This window comes from Cherax quadricarinatus, chromosome 50 (assembly GCF_038502225.1).
Source record: "Cherax quadricarinatus isolate ZL_2023a chromosome 50, ASM3850222v1, whole genome shotgun sequence".
NCBI classification, from domain to species: Eukaryota; Metazoa; Arthropoda; class Malacostraca; order Decapoda; family Parastacidae; genus Cherax; species Cherax quadricarinatus.
In genome coordinates this window covers 19,094,929-19,113,050 of record NC_091341.1, presented here as the reverse complement: position 1 = coordinate 19,113,050, position 18,122 = coordinate 19,094,929, and the positions used below count along the sequence as shown (strand labels likewise).

General features: G+C 41.7%; 1 long non-coding RNA gene across 2 annotated transcripts in view; it reads right to left on the bottom strand.

Annotated features, from left to right (window-relative positions):
* Positions 1-5,777, bottom strand: part of LOC138854143 (uncharacterized) — a 74,801-nt gene extending 69,024 nt beyond the window's left edge. For both annotated transcript variants that reach the window (XR_011393348.1, XR_011393349.1), the window contains exon 1: positions 5,642-5,777. This is a non-coding gene — a long non-coding RNA (uncharacterized lncRNA). The remainder of the gene's footprint in view (positions 1-5,641) is intronic.
* Positions 5,778-18,122: the final 12,345 nt, after the last annotated feature.

The window sequence follows — 18,122 nt, the reverse complement described above, 5'->3', positions numbered from 1 at the left end:
CAACAATTGAGACAGGGGACAACCCTGCCTAATACCCCGACCCATGGATACCCACTTCCCCAATTTCCCATTTACTTGTACACACACTCCCACACCTGTATACAATGTCTCTGCCCAACGTACCACCTCCTCCCCAAAACCCTGCCTCCTTAATATATACCACAACACCTCACGTTCTACACTATCATACGCCGCCTGCCAATCTAACGCTAAGACACCCCCCCCCTGCTCCCCTCCCGACCCTTCCACAAAATTCTTTATAATACTATGCCCGTCATACATCGTCCTCCCAGACACACCATATTGTCCTCTCGCAACCACTCTATCCACCACACACTTCATCCTATTTCCTAAAATTTTTGCAAAAATCTTATAATCAGCACACAGCAATGATATTATCCTAAAGTCCCGCACCGTGTCCTGTTTCTTACCTTTTGGCACTAAAACCACAACCGCAGTTCCTTGCAACCTGCCCATCCTCCCCTCCCTTTTCATCGTATTCATTAGTTCTACTAAGAAGGACTTCAACACATTCCAATGGCTCACATAAAACTCGCAGGGCAAGCCATCCAGACCTGGAGCCTTACCCCGTGCCATCCCCTCCAAAGCCCTCCACACCTCCCCTTCTTCAATATCCCCCCCCAACGCCATGCGATCACTGCTACTTAGCACACAAGATACATTCTCCCCCAACCTCCCGAAAGCCTCCCCATCCACTCCTACACTCAGTAAATTTTTTCCAAACCACCTATCAACGTAATCACTCATTGCCTCCGTTGTTCTTAACTCATGTCCCGCCCTATATCCACCTAAGTCCTCATGTACCACCAGCCTATCAATTTCCATAGCCATACGTCGCTGCCTCTGTCCCCTTAACACACAGGCCGATGGTCGGTCACCCCACACCGCCTCTTCAATTCCACCCTGCACTCTCACCGCATCAAATCTATCATTCTGCAAATCACGAATCCTTCCTTTTAACAACTCGATTTCCTCCATGGGATACTGCCCTGCCTGCACGCCCCTCTCATAACAACTTTGCAACCTACCCTCGAAATACTGCTGCAACCCGTACGTCATCCAACCCTGGTACTTTCCCCATCGCACATAAAACTGCCGGATCCTCTCCTTAGCTACCCCATCCCACCACCCCAGCAAGTCACCCACATCCCTACCCTCTCCCCACAAATTCTCCCACATTGTCCTAAAATCTAACCCCGCCTCCTCCACCCCAAGAAGTCTCACATTTAACTTCCAATACCCTGGATACCTCTTAGGTAAGCTGGCCCAAGTCAAGTCCGTATAAACAGCTCTATGATCCGTGTAAACAGCTTCCACCGTACGCACACACATCACTCGCACACTTCTCGTCACATATAACCTATCGAGCCTGGCCGCGTATCCCTGTCTATGAAACGTATGCTCAACCATTAGGTCCCCACCTCCAATAACATCCCTTAACCCCACGCCCAGCAAAAGATCCCTTAGGCTAACCAAAAAACACCCTGCCCCCCGTGGCTCCACATCCTTTCTACGTACTATACAATTCCAATCACCGCCCATGATTGTTACCGAGGGAAGAGATCTCAAATAATAAACCAAAACATCACGCACAAATTCATTCTTCACCCGTACATCACGCTCCGCCGGCGCATACACACAAACCACTGCCAGTCGCTCACCTCTCCACCATCCATCTACCCGGAGTACCCTACCCTCCTCCCCTCCCTCACATCTAATTACAACAAACGGGCTTGTCTCCCGAATCAGAATTCCAACCCCACCTTTCAAACGGTCCGAATATGCCACAAACACACGATATCCGTCCACATTCAAATCCCGACCCGCCTTAAAGTTATGCTCCTGCATGAATACAATATCTATGGCATGACGCCTCAGAAACCCCTGGAGCCACAAACGCTTCACATTCATACACAACCCATTTACATTCACAGTCATACACCTGAAACCTTCTTAAGGGGTTTTACACGCTGCCCTGTAACTCCTTTCATAGACACGTCACCAGCCTTCCTATTTTTCCCACCATGCTCACCACAGTGAGCTCTATTCCCTCCCCGGTCGAACACCTGACCGGACACACCTGTGGCGCCTCCACTCACCACATCAGCCCACGGTTTCTTCCCCGGTCTTTGCGCCGGGGTCAAGACATCATCGGAATCAGAGTGCGTTGCCGCCCTCTTCCGCCGAACACTCTCTGCATCCATGGTCTGGTCGGGGGATGCCTCACAATGCACCTCCGCCGCCACCTCGACCACGGTCACCATTCCCGTAGAAGAGGCACCTGCAGTCAGCTGGCTGTCTCTCCTCTCGTCCTCACTCTCCTCAGGTCCCACCACCGATTGTACATCATCTCCAGCTCTCTTCGTCTCCAAAAACTTTTCCGTCAACTGCTCCAGAGCCACATCCTCTGCTCGTTCTCCTCCACTCAACTTGGTCTCCCCTTCCACCAAAGCGGAGACTGTAGATTCTACAGGCATCGATGGGCTCGACCCCACCGTCGGGAACTCTCTCTCCACCTCCTCACTCCAAGACGAACTATGGCCCTTTACAGGCGTCCCGCTGGCAGGCCCCGCCTTCGGGTCAGGCCCTCGCTCCGTCCTTCTGTCTGCAACCTGTCGTTGCTGCTGCCTCTCACACTGTGCTGCCATATGGTCATAAGCACCACATAGCCTGCAGGTCTTGCGCTGCCCTGCGTAATACACCATCACTTGCGTCCTAAAGTCGTCCAGGATGACAAACGACGGGATGGGATGCCTCAGCGTCATCTTTAGGTTGAACGTACCCTCCGGCCAGCCGGCGTACGCCCCATCCACCCAGGTACCTGCCATTGCCAGATGCACAGTACCATAACGTTCAAAAACGTTCCGTATATCTGCCTCGTCAGCTTCGAAAGGCACGTTGCGTACCTTCACCCAAGTGTAGTGTCGCGACACGTCAATTAAACGAACTCGTATTGCCGAGTTTACGTCCACACAGCCATCTTGATACTGCTCCACCAGGCGCTCATACACTGCCGTCGATCGTAGCTTAACGAATATTCGGTAAGCCCCGTTGAGCGATACTCCATACAAATCTTGATCAGCAATGCCGTATGTGTCGCGAATAATCAAAGGTAGAAGCACCTGTGCGGACTGAGGCGTAATTACACCCCGCACTAAATCAAAGCACACAGTGTTGACGCGCCTTCTGACAGTCTGCGCCATCTTGTGAAAATCAATCTGCGCAGGAAGGCCTCTCAACCAGGAGCGTGTGCGCAGCACAACCTCACGGCAATAAAGCGATGAGGTCAATGTGTACTCGGTATTAGAATGTTGAGAAACGAACCAGACACTGTCACAGTGAATCTTACCAAGTGTCTAGAGGTAAATACACACAGATCTAAATGGATTGTGAAAACGTGCAATTGCATTAAGTTTTATAACCTGCATGAACTGTATCACTGTAGGCAACAAGAGCATTTCACCTCTCCATGGAAGATGTGTTCATTTAATATCACATACCTACAAGTCCCTCCCAAGAAGCTCATTGCTAGTAATCCCTTCCTTAAATCTCTTGTTAGAGCAACTGCTCAAGAAGAAATTTCTCACCTAGCTGGTAGTAACAAGTTATCACAAGTTATATACACTGATGGATCTAAACAGGAGTCTTCTGGCAGGGCTGCATCTGCTCTTGTTGCCACCTCCCTAGTTAAGAACGATAATAAATTTGTTGAGTTAGGCATAAGAATTAACAACTGGGCGTCTACACTGCAAACTGAATTGTTTGCAATCCTAATGGCGCTAAAGCTAACCTATGACACTGAGCTTGACTCTATCATCATTACTGATTCTATGTCATCATTGAAGGCTCTTGGCTCATATAATGACTCTAACAACATGCTCATTGGGGAAGCCAGGTATAGATACTCAAAAATTAGGGACAAAGGAATTAATGTACAATTGCTATGGATCCCATCACACATTGGATTACTCCTTCATGATAAAGTTGATATGTTAGCCAAGAAGAGTATCGAGAAGGAGAATGTAGAATATAACTTTGGTATAACTGTGTCTAGCATTAGGAATAATATTAGGAGAGAAGTAAATAATGAAAATGATTGTTATAGGAATGCAGTTAGAAGCCTGAGTAGATCTATAACCCACTATGATAACATGAACGTAGATAAGTATGTTTATGGAGCAACTTGCAATGTGAACAGACTGACTGATGTTGTAGTGGCCAGGCTTAGGCTTGGTTACAAGTACTTCTGGCAGTTTGGGAGACACACAGATGATGATCAAACTAAATGTAAATTATGTGATCAGGCATATGGTCACTCTCTTGAACACTATGTGCTTAATTGTCCACTTATTGAGGAATACAGAGACAGACAGTATAATAACCTATGTGACATGTCAAGATATCTTATTAATGAAAATAAGATACCAGATATACTAAGCAAATTTCCTAAATTTGCTTGTAACAGATAAGTGAACTATAGATATGTAGATATAAATCCATATGTATTCCTGTTAACCCTTTGGGGCCTAGTTCCTAGGCCTTTTGTGTATCCACATGCTCTCGCGCTACCGTCCACAGGATGGATATGGGGTGCACAATAAACTAGCCACTTCGGTGGCAAAATCAAATGGGGAGTCGAATCAACTAGATGGAGCCAGAATAAATGATACGCAAGCCGGGTATGTCAGATACACAAGAGATGGTCTTCCTAAGTCTTATAACAGGAGCCAGTGGAATTACGAATGATTCCCACTGAGTACATATGAGGACTGGCGCAGCCTGACAACCCGAGTTTATGGAGGAGACACCATACAACTGGAGAATAGTCATTTCCATCAGGGGTAGATTTTCCAGCCCCAGCTGAGACTGAGCCGTATTTGCTGCCTGATACGCCTGCGGTTGGAGGGAAGCCACTGTGGGCGTAAATTTACTAAGATAAACTTTACTCTTGTTGTAGATCTATTTACGGATGCCTCTAAATTAATTACTACCAAGAAATAAAAGATGGTGTGTAATTAATTACCTTGGTAGTTTTCTAGTATATAGACAATATACTCGCATAACTTGGAGTATGTTTTTGTTTGAATATTCATGGTCCAGGTTACATTTATTCTGCTGATGTAATGTGTTTGGCAGTCTTAATATGTAATTTTCTTCTTCGTTTTCTTTTATAATTGTAAAATAATGTATATTCATAATGTAAATATATAGAACTGATGTAAAGGTGAACAGCAGTTCTTTGTGATTACCTTATTATTGCTCCTGTAGTCTACATGCTTTATGTTTCGTATTATCAGGAAAATATTGTAAAGAAGCAATGTACAAAGTTTGTAGTAAAGTTCATGCAGTGGTTCTTATATAGGGCCAAAAGCCTCGCATTTGCATATTAATACTTTTCGAGAATATTTGTGATGGCATGCACTGATATAAATACGTGAATTTGGCTTGAAGGGTTAATTTACTCAGATGAAACGTGACTGAATTTCACACCGAAATTTTTAATAACAGTAAAGACCGGAGACATTTAAAGTCTAAGTTTTCCTCCATATATTATTTATGTTACAAGTTTAATACTACTTTGAAAAAAAGTCACTCAGTTTTTTTTTTGTCTTGAACTTACGGGATTTTCAGTTATTCTTTATTTCTCGGGCACACGGGGCACAGAAGTATCGCTACAGTTGGTGTCGCCCGGGGCAGCATCTTTGGTGTCACCCCCCATGAAATTCAAGGCCGGGGAGATGGGGGTAAACTCCAGTTATGTCACTACTGCATGACCAGTGACAAATATCTAGCAATGAGAACGTTTAAGGGCCATAAACTGAACAGGTGATTATTATTATATTAGTATTATTATAATAAAAAAGAAGCGCTAAGCCACAAGGGCTATACAGCGCTGCAGGGTAGGGAAGGAAGCGAGGGTATTGGATGGCAGAAGGGAGGAGGCATGATCAGTAGGTTACAGAAAACAGCTGGGCAGGGGATAGTAGAGGGTAGCAAGAGATTGAAGTAGAAAGGGCTGAAGGTATCAGAATTTGTGAAGTAAGTCAGTTGTTGTCAAAAAGTCAATGAGAGAGTCCGGATGAAAGGTGGGTCCATCAGCGAGAAGGGAAGGTAAAGAGAGAGCAGCGGAGCGAAGACGACGATGGAGGTAAATTCTGCGTGCTCGTTGATAAAGTGGGCAGTCCAACAGAATGTGGCTGACTGATAATGGAGCTTGCCAATTCTCACAGAGAGGAGCAGGGCGCCTCTCCATGAGATATCCATGAGTAAGACGAGTATGGCCAATGCGAAGATGGGAGAGAGTAGTCTCCCAACCTCGACACTGGTGATAAGAAGACGGCCAGTAACCTATACTCGGTTTAATAGATTGAAGTTTGTTGCCGAGCATAATAGACCAACGTTGTTGACAATGGGTGTGAAGGTGGGAAGATATTGCAGCAAAATAGTCCGTAAATGGAATACCTCTATATGAAACTGGTAGGTCATGTACTGCTGACCGCGCAGCAGTGTCTGCCTGTTCATTGCCCTGTACGTCAACATGACCAGGGACCCAACAAAAAACAATATCTTTATGCTCGGTAAAGATGCGGCGTAGCCAAAATTGGATACGGAGGACTAAGGGGTGAGGTGCATCAAATTTCTGTATAGCCTGTAAAGCACTAAGGGAGTCTGAGACAACCACAAGTGATGACACAGGCATAGATGCAATATGGATAAGTGCTGCAAGGATGGCATACAATTCAGCAGTAAAAATACTAGCCGAAGATAGTAAATGTCCGGAAACACTGCTGCGAATCCTACGCCGTCAGAAGACTTAGAGCCATCTGTGTACACAGCAATGGCATGAGAATGAGAGTGGTAAATTAATTGATGTTCTACATCACTTCTGACGGAAGTGATGTAGAACATCAATTAATTTACTACATATTTCCCCAGAAACACATAAGCCACATCAAAAAATCGTTGGTTGGGTGAAACTGAAAATTGTCCCTGCATTCTTTAATTCTCATGTCCTTATCTATGGTGGTAGGCCATATATCATGCAAAACATAATGATTAGTTTAGTTATGAAAATGGTAATATAAATACCATTGTGCATTGTTCTTGGACTCGGTATGATTTCTGTTTAAGTAAATTGGAGATCAAGGAGGATGAATTAGTAAAATATTCGTAGCCCAAATCACTAACCTAATCTATGGTAAAAGTTCTGTATATGACTATTTTCTGGTAACGTTTTGAATTTTTAGATGCGCAGCCAGAGGAAAGGGGGCTACAAGGGCCATATCCCCCCAATTGACAGAAAAAAATTTTTAATAATTAAAAAATTAATAATAATTGATAATGAAAAATTTGTATTTGCATGATTACAGACAGTGATACATCCTCATTATGGCATCTCGTGAACGTGATGTTGGACGTTCTTATGCGAGTGGGTCACAGAAAAGAAAGAAGAAAATTCAAGAAGAACAGAAAAAGAAAGATGTAGGAAGCTGCAGAAAGATCACAGACATGATCACGAAAACAGTTTCTGATGTTACCAGTACAGTTGAATCTGCAGATACGTCAGATCATACAGGAAGCCCTCCCTCCATTATTTCTCAGCCAGCATCTACTTCTTTTGTGTCTCCTCTCAGTCTCAACGGACATTTCATTCACAGGATTTGTCTTAAAAGATCCTGCCTCATGGCCAAATGTAATCCCAGATTCTCTACGTATTGCTTTCATTGCAGAAAACTTCAGTCAAACTCTGAACATTGACTTTAGGAAATCAGCAAGGATTTATGATGATGGAAGTCGTCGTTGTTTAAAGTCATCTATGTTTTATAGGAAGCTTGCAAATTCAGAAACTGTGAAAAGATCATGGATGGTATACTCTGAAAGCTCAGGAAAAGTGTACTGTTCAGCATGCAAGCTATTTTCTACCAAAGAAAATACCTTCACACAGGGGTTCAATGACTGGAAAAATTCCAAGTGTTTCGAGGAACATGAAAATAGCACCACTCACAGGAGCTGCATTTTAGCCAGTGTATTTCGTGCACAGAAAAAAGGCTTATTGGATTCTCATTTGGAAAATCAAACTGAAAAAGAGCGCACTTATTGGAGAAAAGTCCTAGAAAGAGTTGTTGCTGTTGTAAAATTCTTAGCTCTAAGAGGACTTGCTTTCCGTGGAGAAAATGAGGTTTTTGGTTCGGAAAACAATGGCAATTTCCTAGGGATCATAGAACTGTTAGCACAATTCGATCCATTCTTAGCAAATCATGTGTCACGCCTTGGGAATGCAGGAAGAGGCACTGTATCTTACATGTCATCTACTATATGCAATGAATTTATTGAACTGATGACTAAGAAGGTCCTCAATAACATCATAGCAGCTGTGAAAACTGCAAAATACTTTGCAATAAGTGTAGATTCAACACCAGATATTTCACATACAGATCAATTGACATTCATTGTTCGCTTTGTCGACTCCAGTGGTAAGCCTGTAGAGCGCTTTATAAAATTCATTCCTCTTTCAGGCCATGATGGAGAAACAATGATGAATGTAGTACTGGATACTCTGCTTGAACATGATCTCTATTATGGATTGCCGTGGCCAGAGCTACGACAATGCAAGTAACATGTTGGGTAAATATAATGGATTGCAAACCCGTATCAAGCAAATCAACCCACTTGCTGAATATGTGCCCTGCTCAGCACATTCTCTTAATCTTGTTGGGTCATGTGCTGCGGAGTGTTGTGTCGCTGCAGTTTCATTTTTTGGACTTTTACAAGCACTCTTTAATATTTTCTCTGCTTCAATGCATCGGTGGAGTATACTCAAGTCAACCATTCATGGAGATGTCCTCAAATCATTATCAACAACAAGGTGGTCAGCGCAGCATGATGCAACACATGCTTTGAAAGACAGCTTTGCTGAAATACGTTCTGCTTTCATCCAAATAGCAGAGGATGAAGACCAGACAGCAACTACAAGAAGCGAAGCAGCCAGCTTAGCATCAAAATCGGAAGATTTTGAATTGGCCTTACTCTGTGTGCTTTGGGACTGTATACTGGAACGGTTAAATGCCACGAACAAGACACTTCAGAAAATTGAAATTGAAATGGCTACTTGTGCTAACCTCTATGCAGGCTTAGTGGAATTTGTAAGCTCACTTCACAATGATGAAGCTTTTGAAATGTTTGAAGAGAAAGCTAAACTGCTGGTGAAAGACTACAGTTACCGGGCTGATCATCAGCGGTCAAGGAAGAAGAAACGCAATTTTGAAGAGCCAGACAATGAAATTGTGTTGCTACCAAGGCAGAAATGTAAGACAGCTACATACTTCGTCATTCTGGATTCACTGATTACAGAATTGGTGAAAAGAAAAGAAGTCTACCAGAATCTCAATGACAAGTTTGGATTTCTGTTCAAAGTTACTACTATGCCAGATGCAGAATTGAGAGAAGCTGCATTAAAGTTGCAACATCACCTTTCAGCAGATGTTCAGGACACATTTGTTGAAGAAATAGTTCATTTTTTCTGGGTATATGAATCAGATTAAGGCTCCACCTGAAAAAAGTGCGCCCTCAGCTGCTTTGAAACATTTAAGAAATGCAGGTATCTCAGAAACCTTCCCTAATGTTGACATAGTGTATCGCCTTCACCTAACACTTCCAGCTACTAACTGTGAAGGAGAACGTTCATTTTCTGTTTTGAAAAGAGTGAAAAACCAGCTCCGTTCAACAATGAGCCAAGACATGTGTAGAGAACCTAGGATAACCCCAAAAAGTCAGTGATTTGCTTGTATTTCTATTAGGGTTCTTTTAATACCTTATTATACTATGAAGGAGATAATAACCTATTCTACAGTAAAGGAGATATACTAGGAATAAGGTAAAAAGAGTTATTTACAATTACATGTGTGTTACCTAAAAAAATAATCATTCTCCTCCCTTTCTGTCGCTACATTCATTAGGTACCTTTTGGTTCTCTTTTTGAACTGGTTCATGCTATGACTGGCTTTGACATGTGCAGGCAGTCTGTTCCATTCCTTTATTGCTGTACAATAAAATGTTTGAAGCCTGGCCACTGACTTTGGGTACTACAAAATTGTGCTCTCTCCCCCTAATAGGTTTAGAGCTCCCCCATGATTATAATAATAATAATTATCTCCCCCTAGTACTATGATTGCTTTGACATAATTGGCAGCAAGATATTCTAGACACTGTTCATGAGCAATTTTATAAACTTGATTTAACTTCAAATTGTTTTACTCTGTCTTCAACATTCAGCATATCCAGGTGTTGTAATTCATCCTGGCCTTATCTGACATTTTTTTTGTAGGGTTATCCTAGGTAATTTACACTATATAAGATAGTTGTACTTGTGTGTACCTGTGACTTAATAAACTTAATTGAACTGTATATATCATTGCTTAGTTAATCTTAAGTTAATTTTAAGCTTGCCCATAATGCTCTGCATACATGGGGCTTTTGGCATGTGCACCCAGTCACTATATTTCTTTGTACAACTATGTATCATGTCCAAATAAAAAAAAAATAAATAAATAAATAAATTGCAAAGTATTTTGCAGTTTTCACAGCTGCTATGATGTTATTGAGGACCTTCTTAGTCATCAGTTCAATAAATTCATTGCATATAGTAGATGACATGTAAGATACAGTGCCTCTTCCTGCATTCCCAAGGCGTGACACATGATTTGCTAAGAATGGATCCAATTGTGCTAACAGTTCTATGATCCCTAGGAAATTGCCATTGTTTTCCGAACCAAAAACCTCATTTTCTCCACGGAAAGCAAGTCCTCTTAGAGCTAAGAATTTTACAACAGCAACAACTCTTTCTAGAATTTTTCTCCAATAAGTACGCTCTTTTTCAGTTCGATTTTCCAAATGAGAATCCAATAAGCCTTTTTTCTGTGCACGAAATACACTGGCTAAAATGCAGCTCCTGTGAGTGGTGCTGTTTTCATGTTCCTCGAAACGCTTGGAATTTTTCCAGTCATTGAACCCCTGTGTGAACGTATTTTCTTTGGTAGAAAATAGCTTGCATGCTGAGCTTTCAGAGTATACCATCCATGATCTTTTCACAGTTTCTGAATTTGCAAGCTTCCTATAAAACATAGATGACTTTAAACAACGACGACTTCCATCATCATAAATCCTTGCTGATTTCCTAAAGTCAATGTTCAGAGTTTGACTGAAGTTTTCTGCAATGAAAGCATTACGTAGAGAATCTGGGATTACATTTGGCCATGAGGCAGGATCTTTTAAGACAAATCCTGTGGATGAAATGTCCGTTGAGACATTGAGCGGAAACACAAAAGAAGTAGATGCTGGCTGAGAAATAATGGAGGGAGGGCTTCCTGTATGATCTGACGTATCTGCAGATTCAACTGTACTGGTAACATCAGAAACTGTTTTCGTGATCATGTCTGTGATCTTTCTGCAGCTTCCTACATCTTTCTTTTTCTGTTCTTCTTGAATTTTCTTTCTTTTCTGTGACCCACTCGCATAAGAACGTCCAACATCACGTTCACGAGATGCCATAATGAGGATGTATCACTGGAGTTTACCTGTCTGTAATCATGCAAATACAAATTTTTCATTATCAATTATTATTATTTTTTTAATTATTAAAATTTTTTTTCTGTCAATTGGGGGGATATGGCCCTTGTAGCCCCCTTTCCTCTGGCTGCGCATCTAAAAATTCAAAACGTTACCAGAAAGGAGTCATATACAGAACTTTTACCATAGATTAGGTTAATGATTTGGGCTACGAATATTTTACTAATTCATCCTCCTTGATCTCCAATTTACTTAAACAGAAATCATACCGAGTCCAAGAACAATGCACAATGGTATTTATATTACCATTTTCATAACTAAACTAATCATTATGTTTTGCATGATATATGGCCTACCACCATAGATAAGGACGTGAGAATTAAAGAATGCAGGGACAATTTTAGTTTCACCCAACCAACGATTTTCTGATGTGGCTTATGTGTTTCTGGGGAAATATGTAGTAAATTAATTGATGTTCTACATCACTTCCGTCGCAACTTGAAAACTAAGCATTTGCGACAGAAGTGATGTAGAACATCAATCAATTGAGATCTGTTATTGAAATGATAAAGACTTAAAGACAGGACAAAGTGCTTTTAAAACCTACAAACGGAAGTCAGTTTGCGTTTTTAGGTTTTTCTTTATAGTATTTTTACCAAAAATGCGTCTTTACTGGTCCATGTGTCTTTACTGGTCAAGTAACCCTATCAGGTACCTCCCTTAACATTTAGAGGCGAAAACAAACATTTATCCATACACATCAATGTCTATCAACAACACTTCAGTTAATTTGTCACAGTACAAGTCTAGATAACGTGTAATTACTACAGAAAATTGGAGAGGAATCTCCCATACTCACCCATTAGCGGGAAAACAGCTGTTCTGATGTAAACAAAGGCGTGTTGAGTGTTGCCATCTATGGTTAGGTTTATTTATTTTTATTTTATTTTATTTCATTATTTATTTTTGTTTTGATTAATTTTTAAAAATCAATTTTACTCTCTAAACACTTGAACTTTTTAGGTAGGGACCCCTTTGCACTTGCACCATGTGCACAGTCTTGGATAAATAAGTAAGTAAATTTATTCAGGTATACACAAATACAGTTACATAGAATTATCATACATAGCAGCATATGTGTAGAGAACCTAGGATAACCCAAAAAAGTCAGACAGAGTGACTTATTTCCATTGGGGTCCTTTGAGCCCCTGAACCCCTTGGACCGCGGGGCCCCCAAATGCGCGGGGCCCTAGGCAAATGCCTAGTTTGCCTATGCGGTAATCCGGCCCTGCATATACATATAGGTAAGTCTACCTGAACACGGCCTTGAGGTGTACTGTAAACTTTTTCATCATACTTCCACTTGTATAGTTAATTCTTGCTGGTTCGGAGCAACTTTCCTTGCACTCCATCTATCGAAAAAAATCATGTGAGTACACTGTGCCCGGAGAGTGAAGTTTATTCATGTATAACGTTGTTACTCATTTTTTTTTAGTCTACATTAGCAATGCCGAAAAATGTGCTCAGTGTTCAAAGTTCAAACCATTTATAATTACCAACTGAAATTTATTAACCGTTAATAATTTTTATTATTATTATTATTATTAAAGCGCTAAACCATTATGAGTAATGCATCACGTTTCAATACATTCAAAAGATGAAGGTAATTAATTCACTGTAGCTATATCTTTATACATACTGCCTTTTTATTTGACTAATCTCCGGAGTTTGTCTCGTTATAAACTAATGAGAAATTATCACGTTTATGTTTTACTCAGCGCTGTATGACCCTGGTGATTTATTGCTTAGTTTTGATTATAATAATAATAATAATGTTTTACCAAAGAGTGTCATGGTATATTAGTTCATTAACATTACAAGTAACAAAGGATGATACCCTGAAACTGTTGTTAGCAGCAACAGCCTAGTTGACCAGGCAAGCGCCAGACGAGCCTGGCCCATGGCCGGGCTGAGGAAGTAGATATACTCTCGAAATTCTTCAAAGGTATATCACAGGTATAAGGTGTCATGTTTATTAGTTCTCAGGCTAAATATTATTAAAATAACATGTATACTTACATTTTAGGTGTGATTGTTCTTTATATAGATATAAATACATTGAAACTCGTGAAAAAATGGCTAGACTCAAAATAATTACTTATCTCTGCCTTAACATAGTTATATTTATGTAAGATGCTTTTTATCACATTGTTTTTTGAACCTTTGAGAATATAATATATATAATACGTTAGTGTCTTATGTCCAGTGTTACCAGTGATAATGGCAATGTATTAGTGGTAATGTTTCCTTATATTTACAGCAATCAATAAATATTTATGCTGCAGAGGTAGACAGTAGAGTTTATTATAAGACCTCATCTCTTCTATGAAACTAGTAGCAGTAATCTAATGGTTATAATCATAACCATGATTTTTAAAGGGGTGGAACGGTAAGCCAGCAGAAGGTCTCGGTCAGATGACTGAAAGTTCCAGCTGCGGGTCGTCATATGATTAAGATCCGTTAGGAAACACATATCCTGTTTCCTGATAAACCTTACCTAACCTATGAAAGTAGTTAGTGATGGTGGTAATTCGTTTGTTAAAAGGAATGTGAACATTTCTGACCCGAGTGTTAGTCTTATATAAGTTGGCCTGCACTCCTGCAGCATCCGTGGGAAATGGGTGGTTTGACAAGGCTTTTCCTTACCTCACCATTTTTCTCCGTAGCAAATTAAAGATCACACCATGCCCCATGTTTTCATGCCCCATCCACACCGAGAGCTGCCATGCTCTCACTTAAGGCTCTCCAGATGTATTTTATACACTCAACTACCTGCACCGTACTTATCAGTAACCATGTAACTATTAAACAGTTTATTAGTTTACGTACAAACATAACTGATTTTTAAAGGGGTGTACCGGTAAGCCAGTGGAAGGTCTCGGTCAGATGACCAAAAGCTCCAGCTGTGGGTCATCATATGTGGAAATTTATTTGGTCCCTAAAGTTCCACAGGACAGATCCGGCGTACGAAGGGGGTTCCAGCATGGCCATAATGGAACGGCTGAGCTGGGTGGCCCTTAAACTCACCCAAACAAAAAGCGTTCTCCTCGAACATAAACACATTTCTCTCCCCGAGTTGGCGTGGATGAAGGTACTATTTAATTTATAGATTTACCCTTCAGGGAAGGAGTATGTAGTTTTACTGTTAGTATATTAATATTAGGTTTACTAAGACAACTGTAGATAATAATAATGTAGACCTAAGACCTTAACATAGGTAGTAATAGGCCGATAATGTAGGCAAACACTAGGTTAAGTTAGCTAGGGAGAACTGGCAGCCCTAGTTTGAACTACGAGGCGCGGGTCTCAAAGACACAATAGCGTTCTTCTTAAGACAGACACCAACTGGACAAGACGTGCCGTGATCAGCAGACGGCGCCCCCACGTGTCTTCACATTCGAGACCTGGGGAAATCTGGTAGAGGCACCTCAATGTACCATAGATGACCTCCGTCAGCCCCATACAGTAAGACAAGACCTCCACTTTATCTCGTAGATTTCTGGCCAGTGTCTGGGGAGAATTGTGAGTGAGTTGATCTGTAGGCCCTTTGCACAGCAGGCAGTGCATGCCCAGTAAGTACCAGTGTCTCTTGTCAGTCTGGAAGCTAGTGTCTGTGTCTGCATAGTTATACTAGGGGATACACACCCTCTTGGATATAGGAATTTCTGAGGTGCAGGCAGGTCACTAATAACGATTGAATATTGCAGGAATTCAGGCTCCCGGTTGCACGTGGTTTCTGAGGGGAAGCCCAAAGGGGCTAAGGCTAAACTTAGGGAAGTTGAAGATCAGGATATATGCTGCAACACCCAGTAAGTTAGTTCTTTATATGTGCATGCAGGCGAGTTTCTTGCAACATCAATCATTTGTGAAAATCTGTCCTATAAGCCACTTGTGAGGCTGAGGTACCCACCTCAGAGCTCGGTGTCAACAGAGTTTGCCAGGGTAGGCGACTCACTTGGAGGCAGTCCACACAAATTTTCACATCATATGACTAAGACCCACGTCAGGAATAAGTAAGTAAGTAAGTAAGTAAATTTATTCAGGTATACACAATACAGTTACATAGAATTATCATACATAGCAGCATATGTGTAGAGAACCTAGGATAACCCAAAGGTTTCCTCGCAAACCTTTCTTAACCTAAGTTTACATTAATCTTGTTCGATTTTCCAAAAGTCAAATTTGTAAATAAAATGGATGTTGATGTATCATTAAAAAACAAATGTAACCATTAGCCAATTTATCACTTAACAAATATCTTGCTCAATTTTGCGATTTGGGAACCTTTGAAAGGTCAGTGAGGATATCTGGAGTTTACCTGGAGAGAGTTCCGGGGGTCAACGCCCCTGCGGCCCGGTCTGTGACCAGGCCTCCTGGTGGATCAGAGCCTGATCAACCAGGCTGTTACTGCTGGCTGCATGCAAACCAACATACGAGCCACAGCCCGGCTGGTCAAGTACCGACTTTAGGTGCTTGTCCAGTGCCAGCTTGAAGACTGCCAGGGGTCTATTGGTAATCCCCCTTATGTATGCTGGGAGGGAGTTGAACAGTCTTGGGCCCCTGACACTTATTGTATGGTCTCTTAATGTGCTAGTGACACCCCTGCTTTTCATTGGGGGGATGTTGCATCGTCTGCCAAGTCTTTTGCTTTCCTAGTGAGTGATTTTCATGTGCAAGTTCGGTACTAGTCCCTCTAGGATTTTCCAGGTGTATATAATCATGTATCTCTCCCGCCTGCATTCCAGGGAATACAGGTTCAGGAACCTCAAGCGCTCCCAGTAATTGAGGTGTTTTATCTCCGTTATGCGCACCGTGAAGGTTCTCTGTACATTTTCTAGGTCAACAATTTCACCTGCCTTGAAAGGTGCTGTTTGTGTGCAGCAATATTCCAGCCTAGATAGAACAAGTGACCTGAAGAGTGTCATCATGGGCTTGGCATCCCTAGTTTTGAAGGTTCTCATTATCCATCCTGTCATTTTTCTAGCAGCTGCGATTGATACAATGTTATGGTCCTTGAAGGTGAGATCCTCTGACATGATCACTCCCAGGTCTTTGATGTTGGTGTTTCGCTCTATTTTGTGGCCAGAATTTGTTTTGTACTCTGATGAAGATTTAATTTCCTCGTGTTTACCATATCTGAGTAATTGAAATTTCTCATCGTTGAACTTCATATTGTTTTCTGCAGCCCACTGAAAGATTTGGTTGATGTCCACCTGGAGCCTTGCAGTGTCTGCAATGGAAGACACTGTCATGCAGATTTGGGTGCCATCTGCAAAGGAAGACAAGGTGCTGTGGCTGACATCCTTGTCTATGTCAAATATGAGGATGAGGAACAAGATGGGAGCAAGTACTGTGCCTTGTGGAACAGAGCTTTTCACCGTGCCTGCCTCGGACTTTACTCTGTTGACTACTACTCTGTGTTTTGTTTGTGAGGAAATTATAGATCCATCGACCAACTTTTCCTGTTATTCCTTTAGCACGCATTTTGTGCACTATTACGCCATGGTCACACTTGTCGAAGGCTTTTGCAAAGTCTGTGTATATTACATCTGCATTCTTTTTGTCTTCTAGTGCATCTAGGACCTTGTCGTAGTGATCCAATAGTCGAGACAGACAGGAGCGACCTGTTCTAAACCCATGTTGCCCTGGGTTGTGTAATTGATGGGTTTCTAGATGGGTGGCGATCTTGCTTCTTAGGACCCTTTCAAAGATTTTTATGATATGGGATGTTAGTGCTATCGGTCTGTAGTTCTTTGCTATTGCTTTACTGCCCCCTTTGTGGAGTGGGGCCATGTCTGTTGTTTTTAGTAACTGTGGGATGACCCCCGTGTCCATGCTCCCTCTCCATAGGATGGTAAAAGCTCATGATAGGGGCTTCTTGCAGTTCTTGATGAACACGGAGTTCCATGAGTCTGGCCCTGGGGCAGAGTGCATGGGCATGTCATTTATCGCCTGTTTGAAGTCATTTGGCATCAGGATAACATCAGATAGGCTTGTGTTAACCAAATTCTGTGGCTTTCATAAAAAATTAATTTTGATCTTCGACTCTCAGTCTGGTTAGCGGCTTGCTAAAAACTGAGTCATACTGGGACTTGAGTAGCTCACTCATTTCCTTGCTGTCATCTGTGTAGGACCCATCTTGTTTAAGTAGGGGCCCAATACTGGACGTTGTTCTCGACTTTGATTTGGCATAGGAAAAGAAATACTTTGGGCTTCTTTTGATTTCATTTATGGCTTTTAGTTTTTCCCACGATTCCTGCCTCCTATAAGATTCCTTTAGCTTAAGTTCGATGCTTGCTATTTCTCTGACCAGTGACTCCCTACGCATTTCAGATATATTGGCCTCTTACAGCCGCTCTTTTCCTTCGCCAGTATTCCATTATGGGTTCATTGACAGCTACAAGATCTTAAAATGAGAATTGCCCTTTCCCAGTTATCTCTTAATTCATTAATTTTTCGCACTCCAACACAATAAT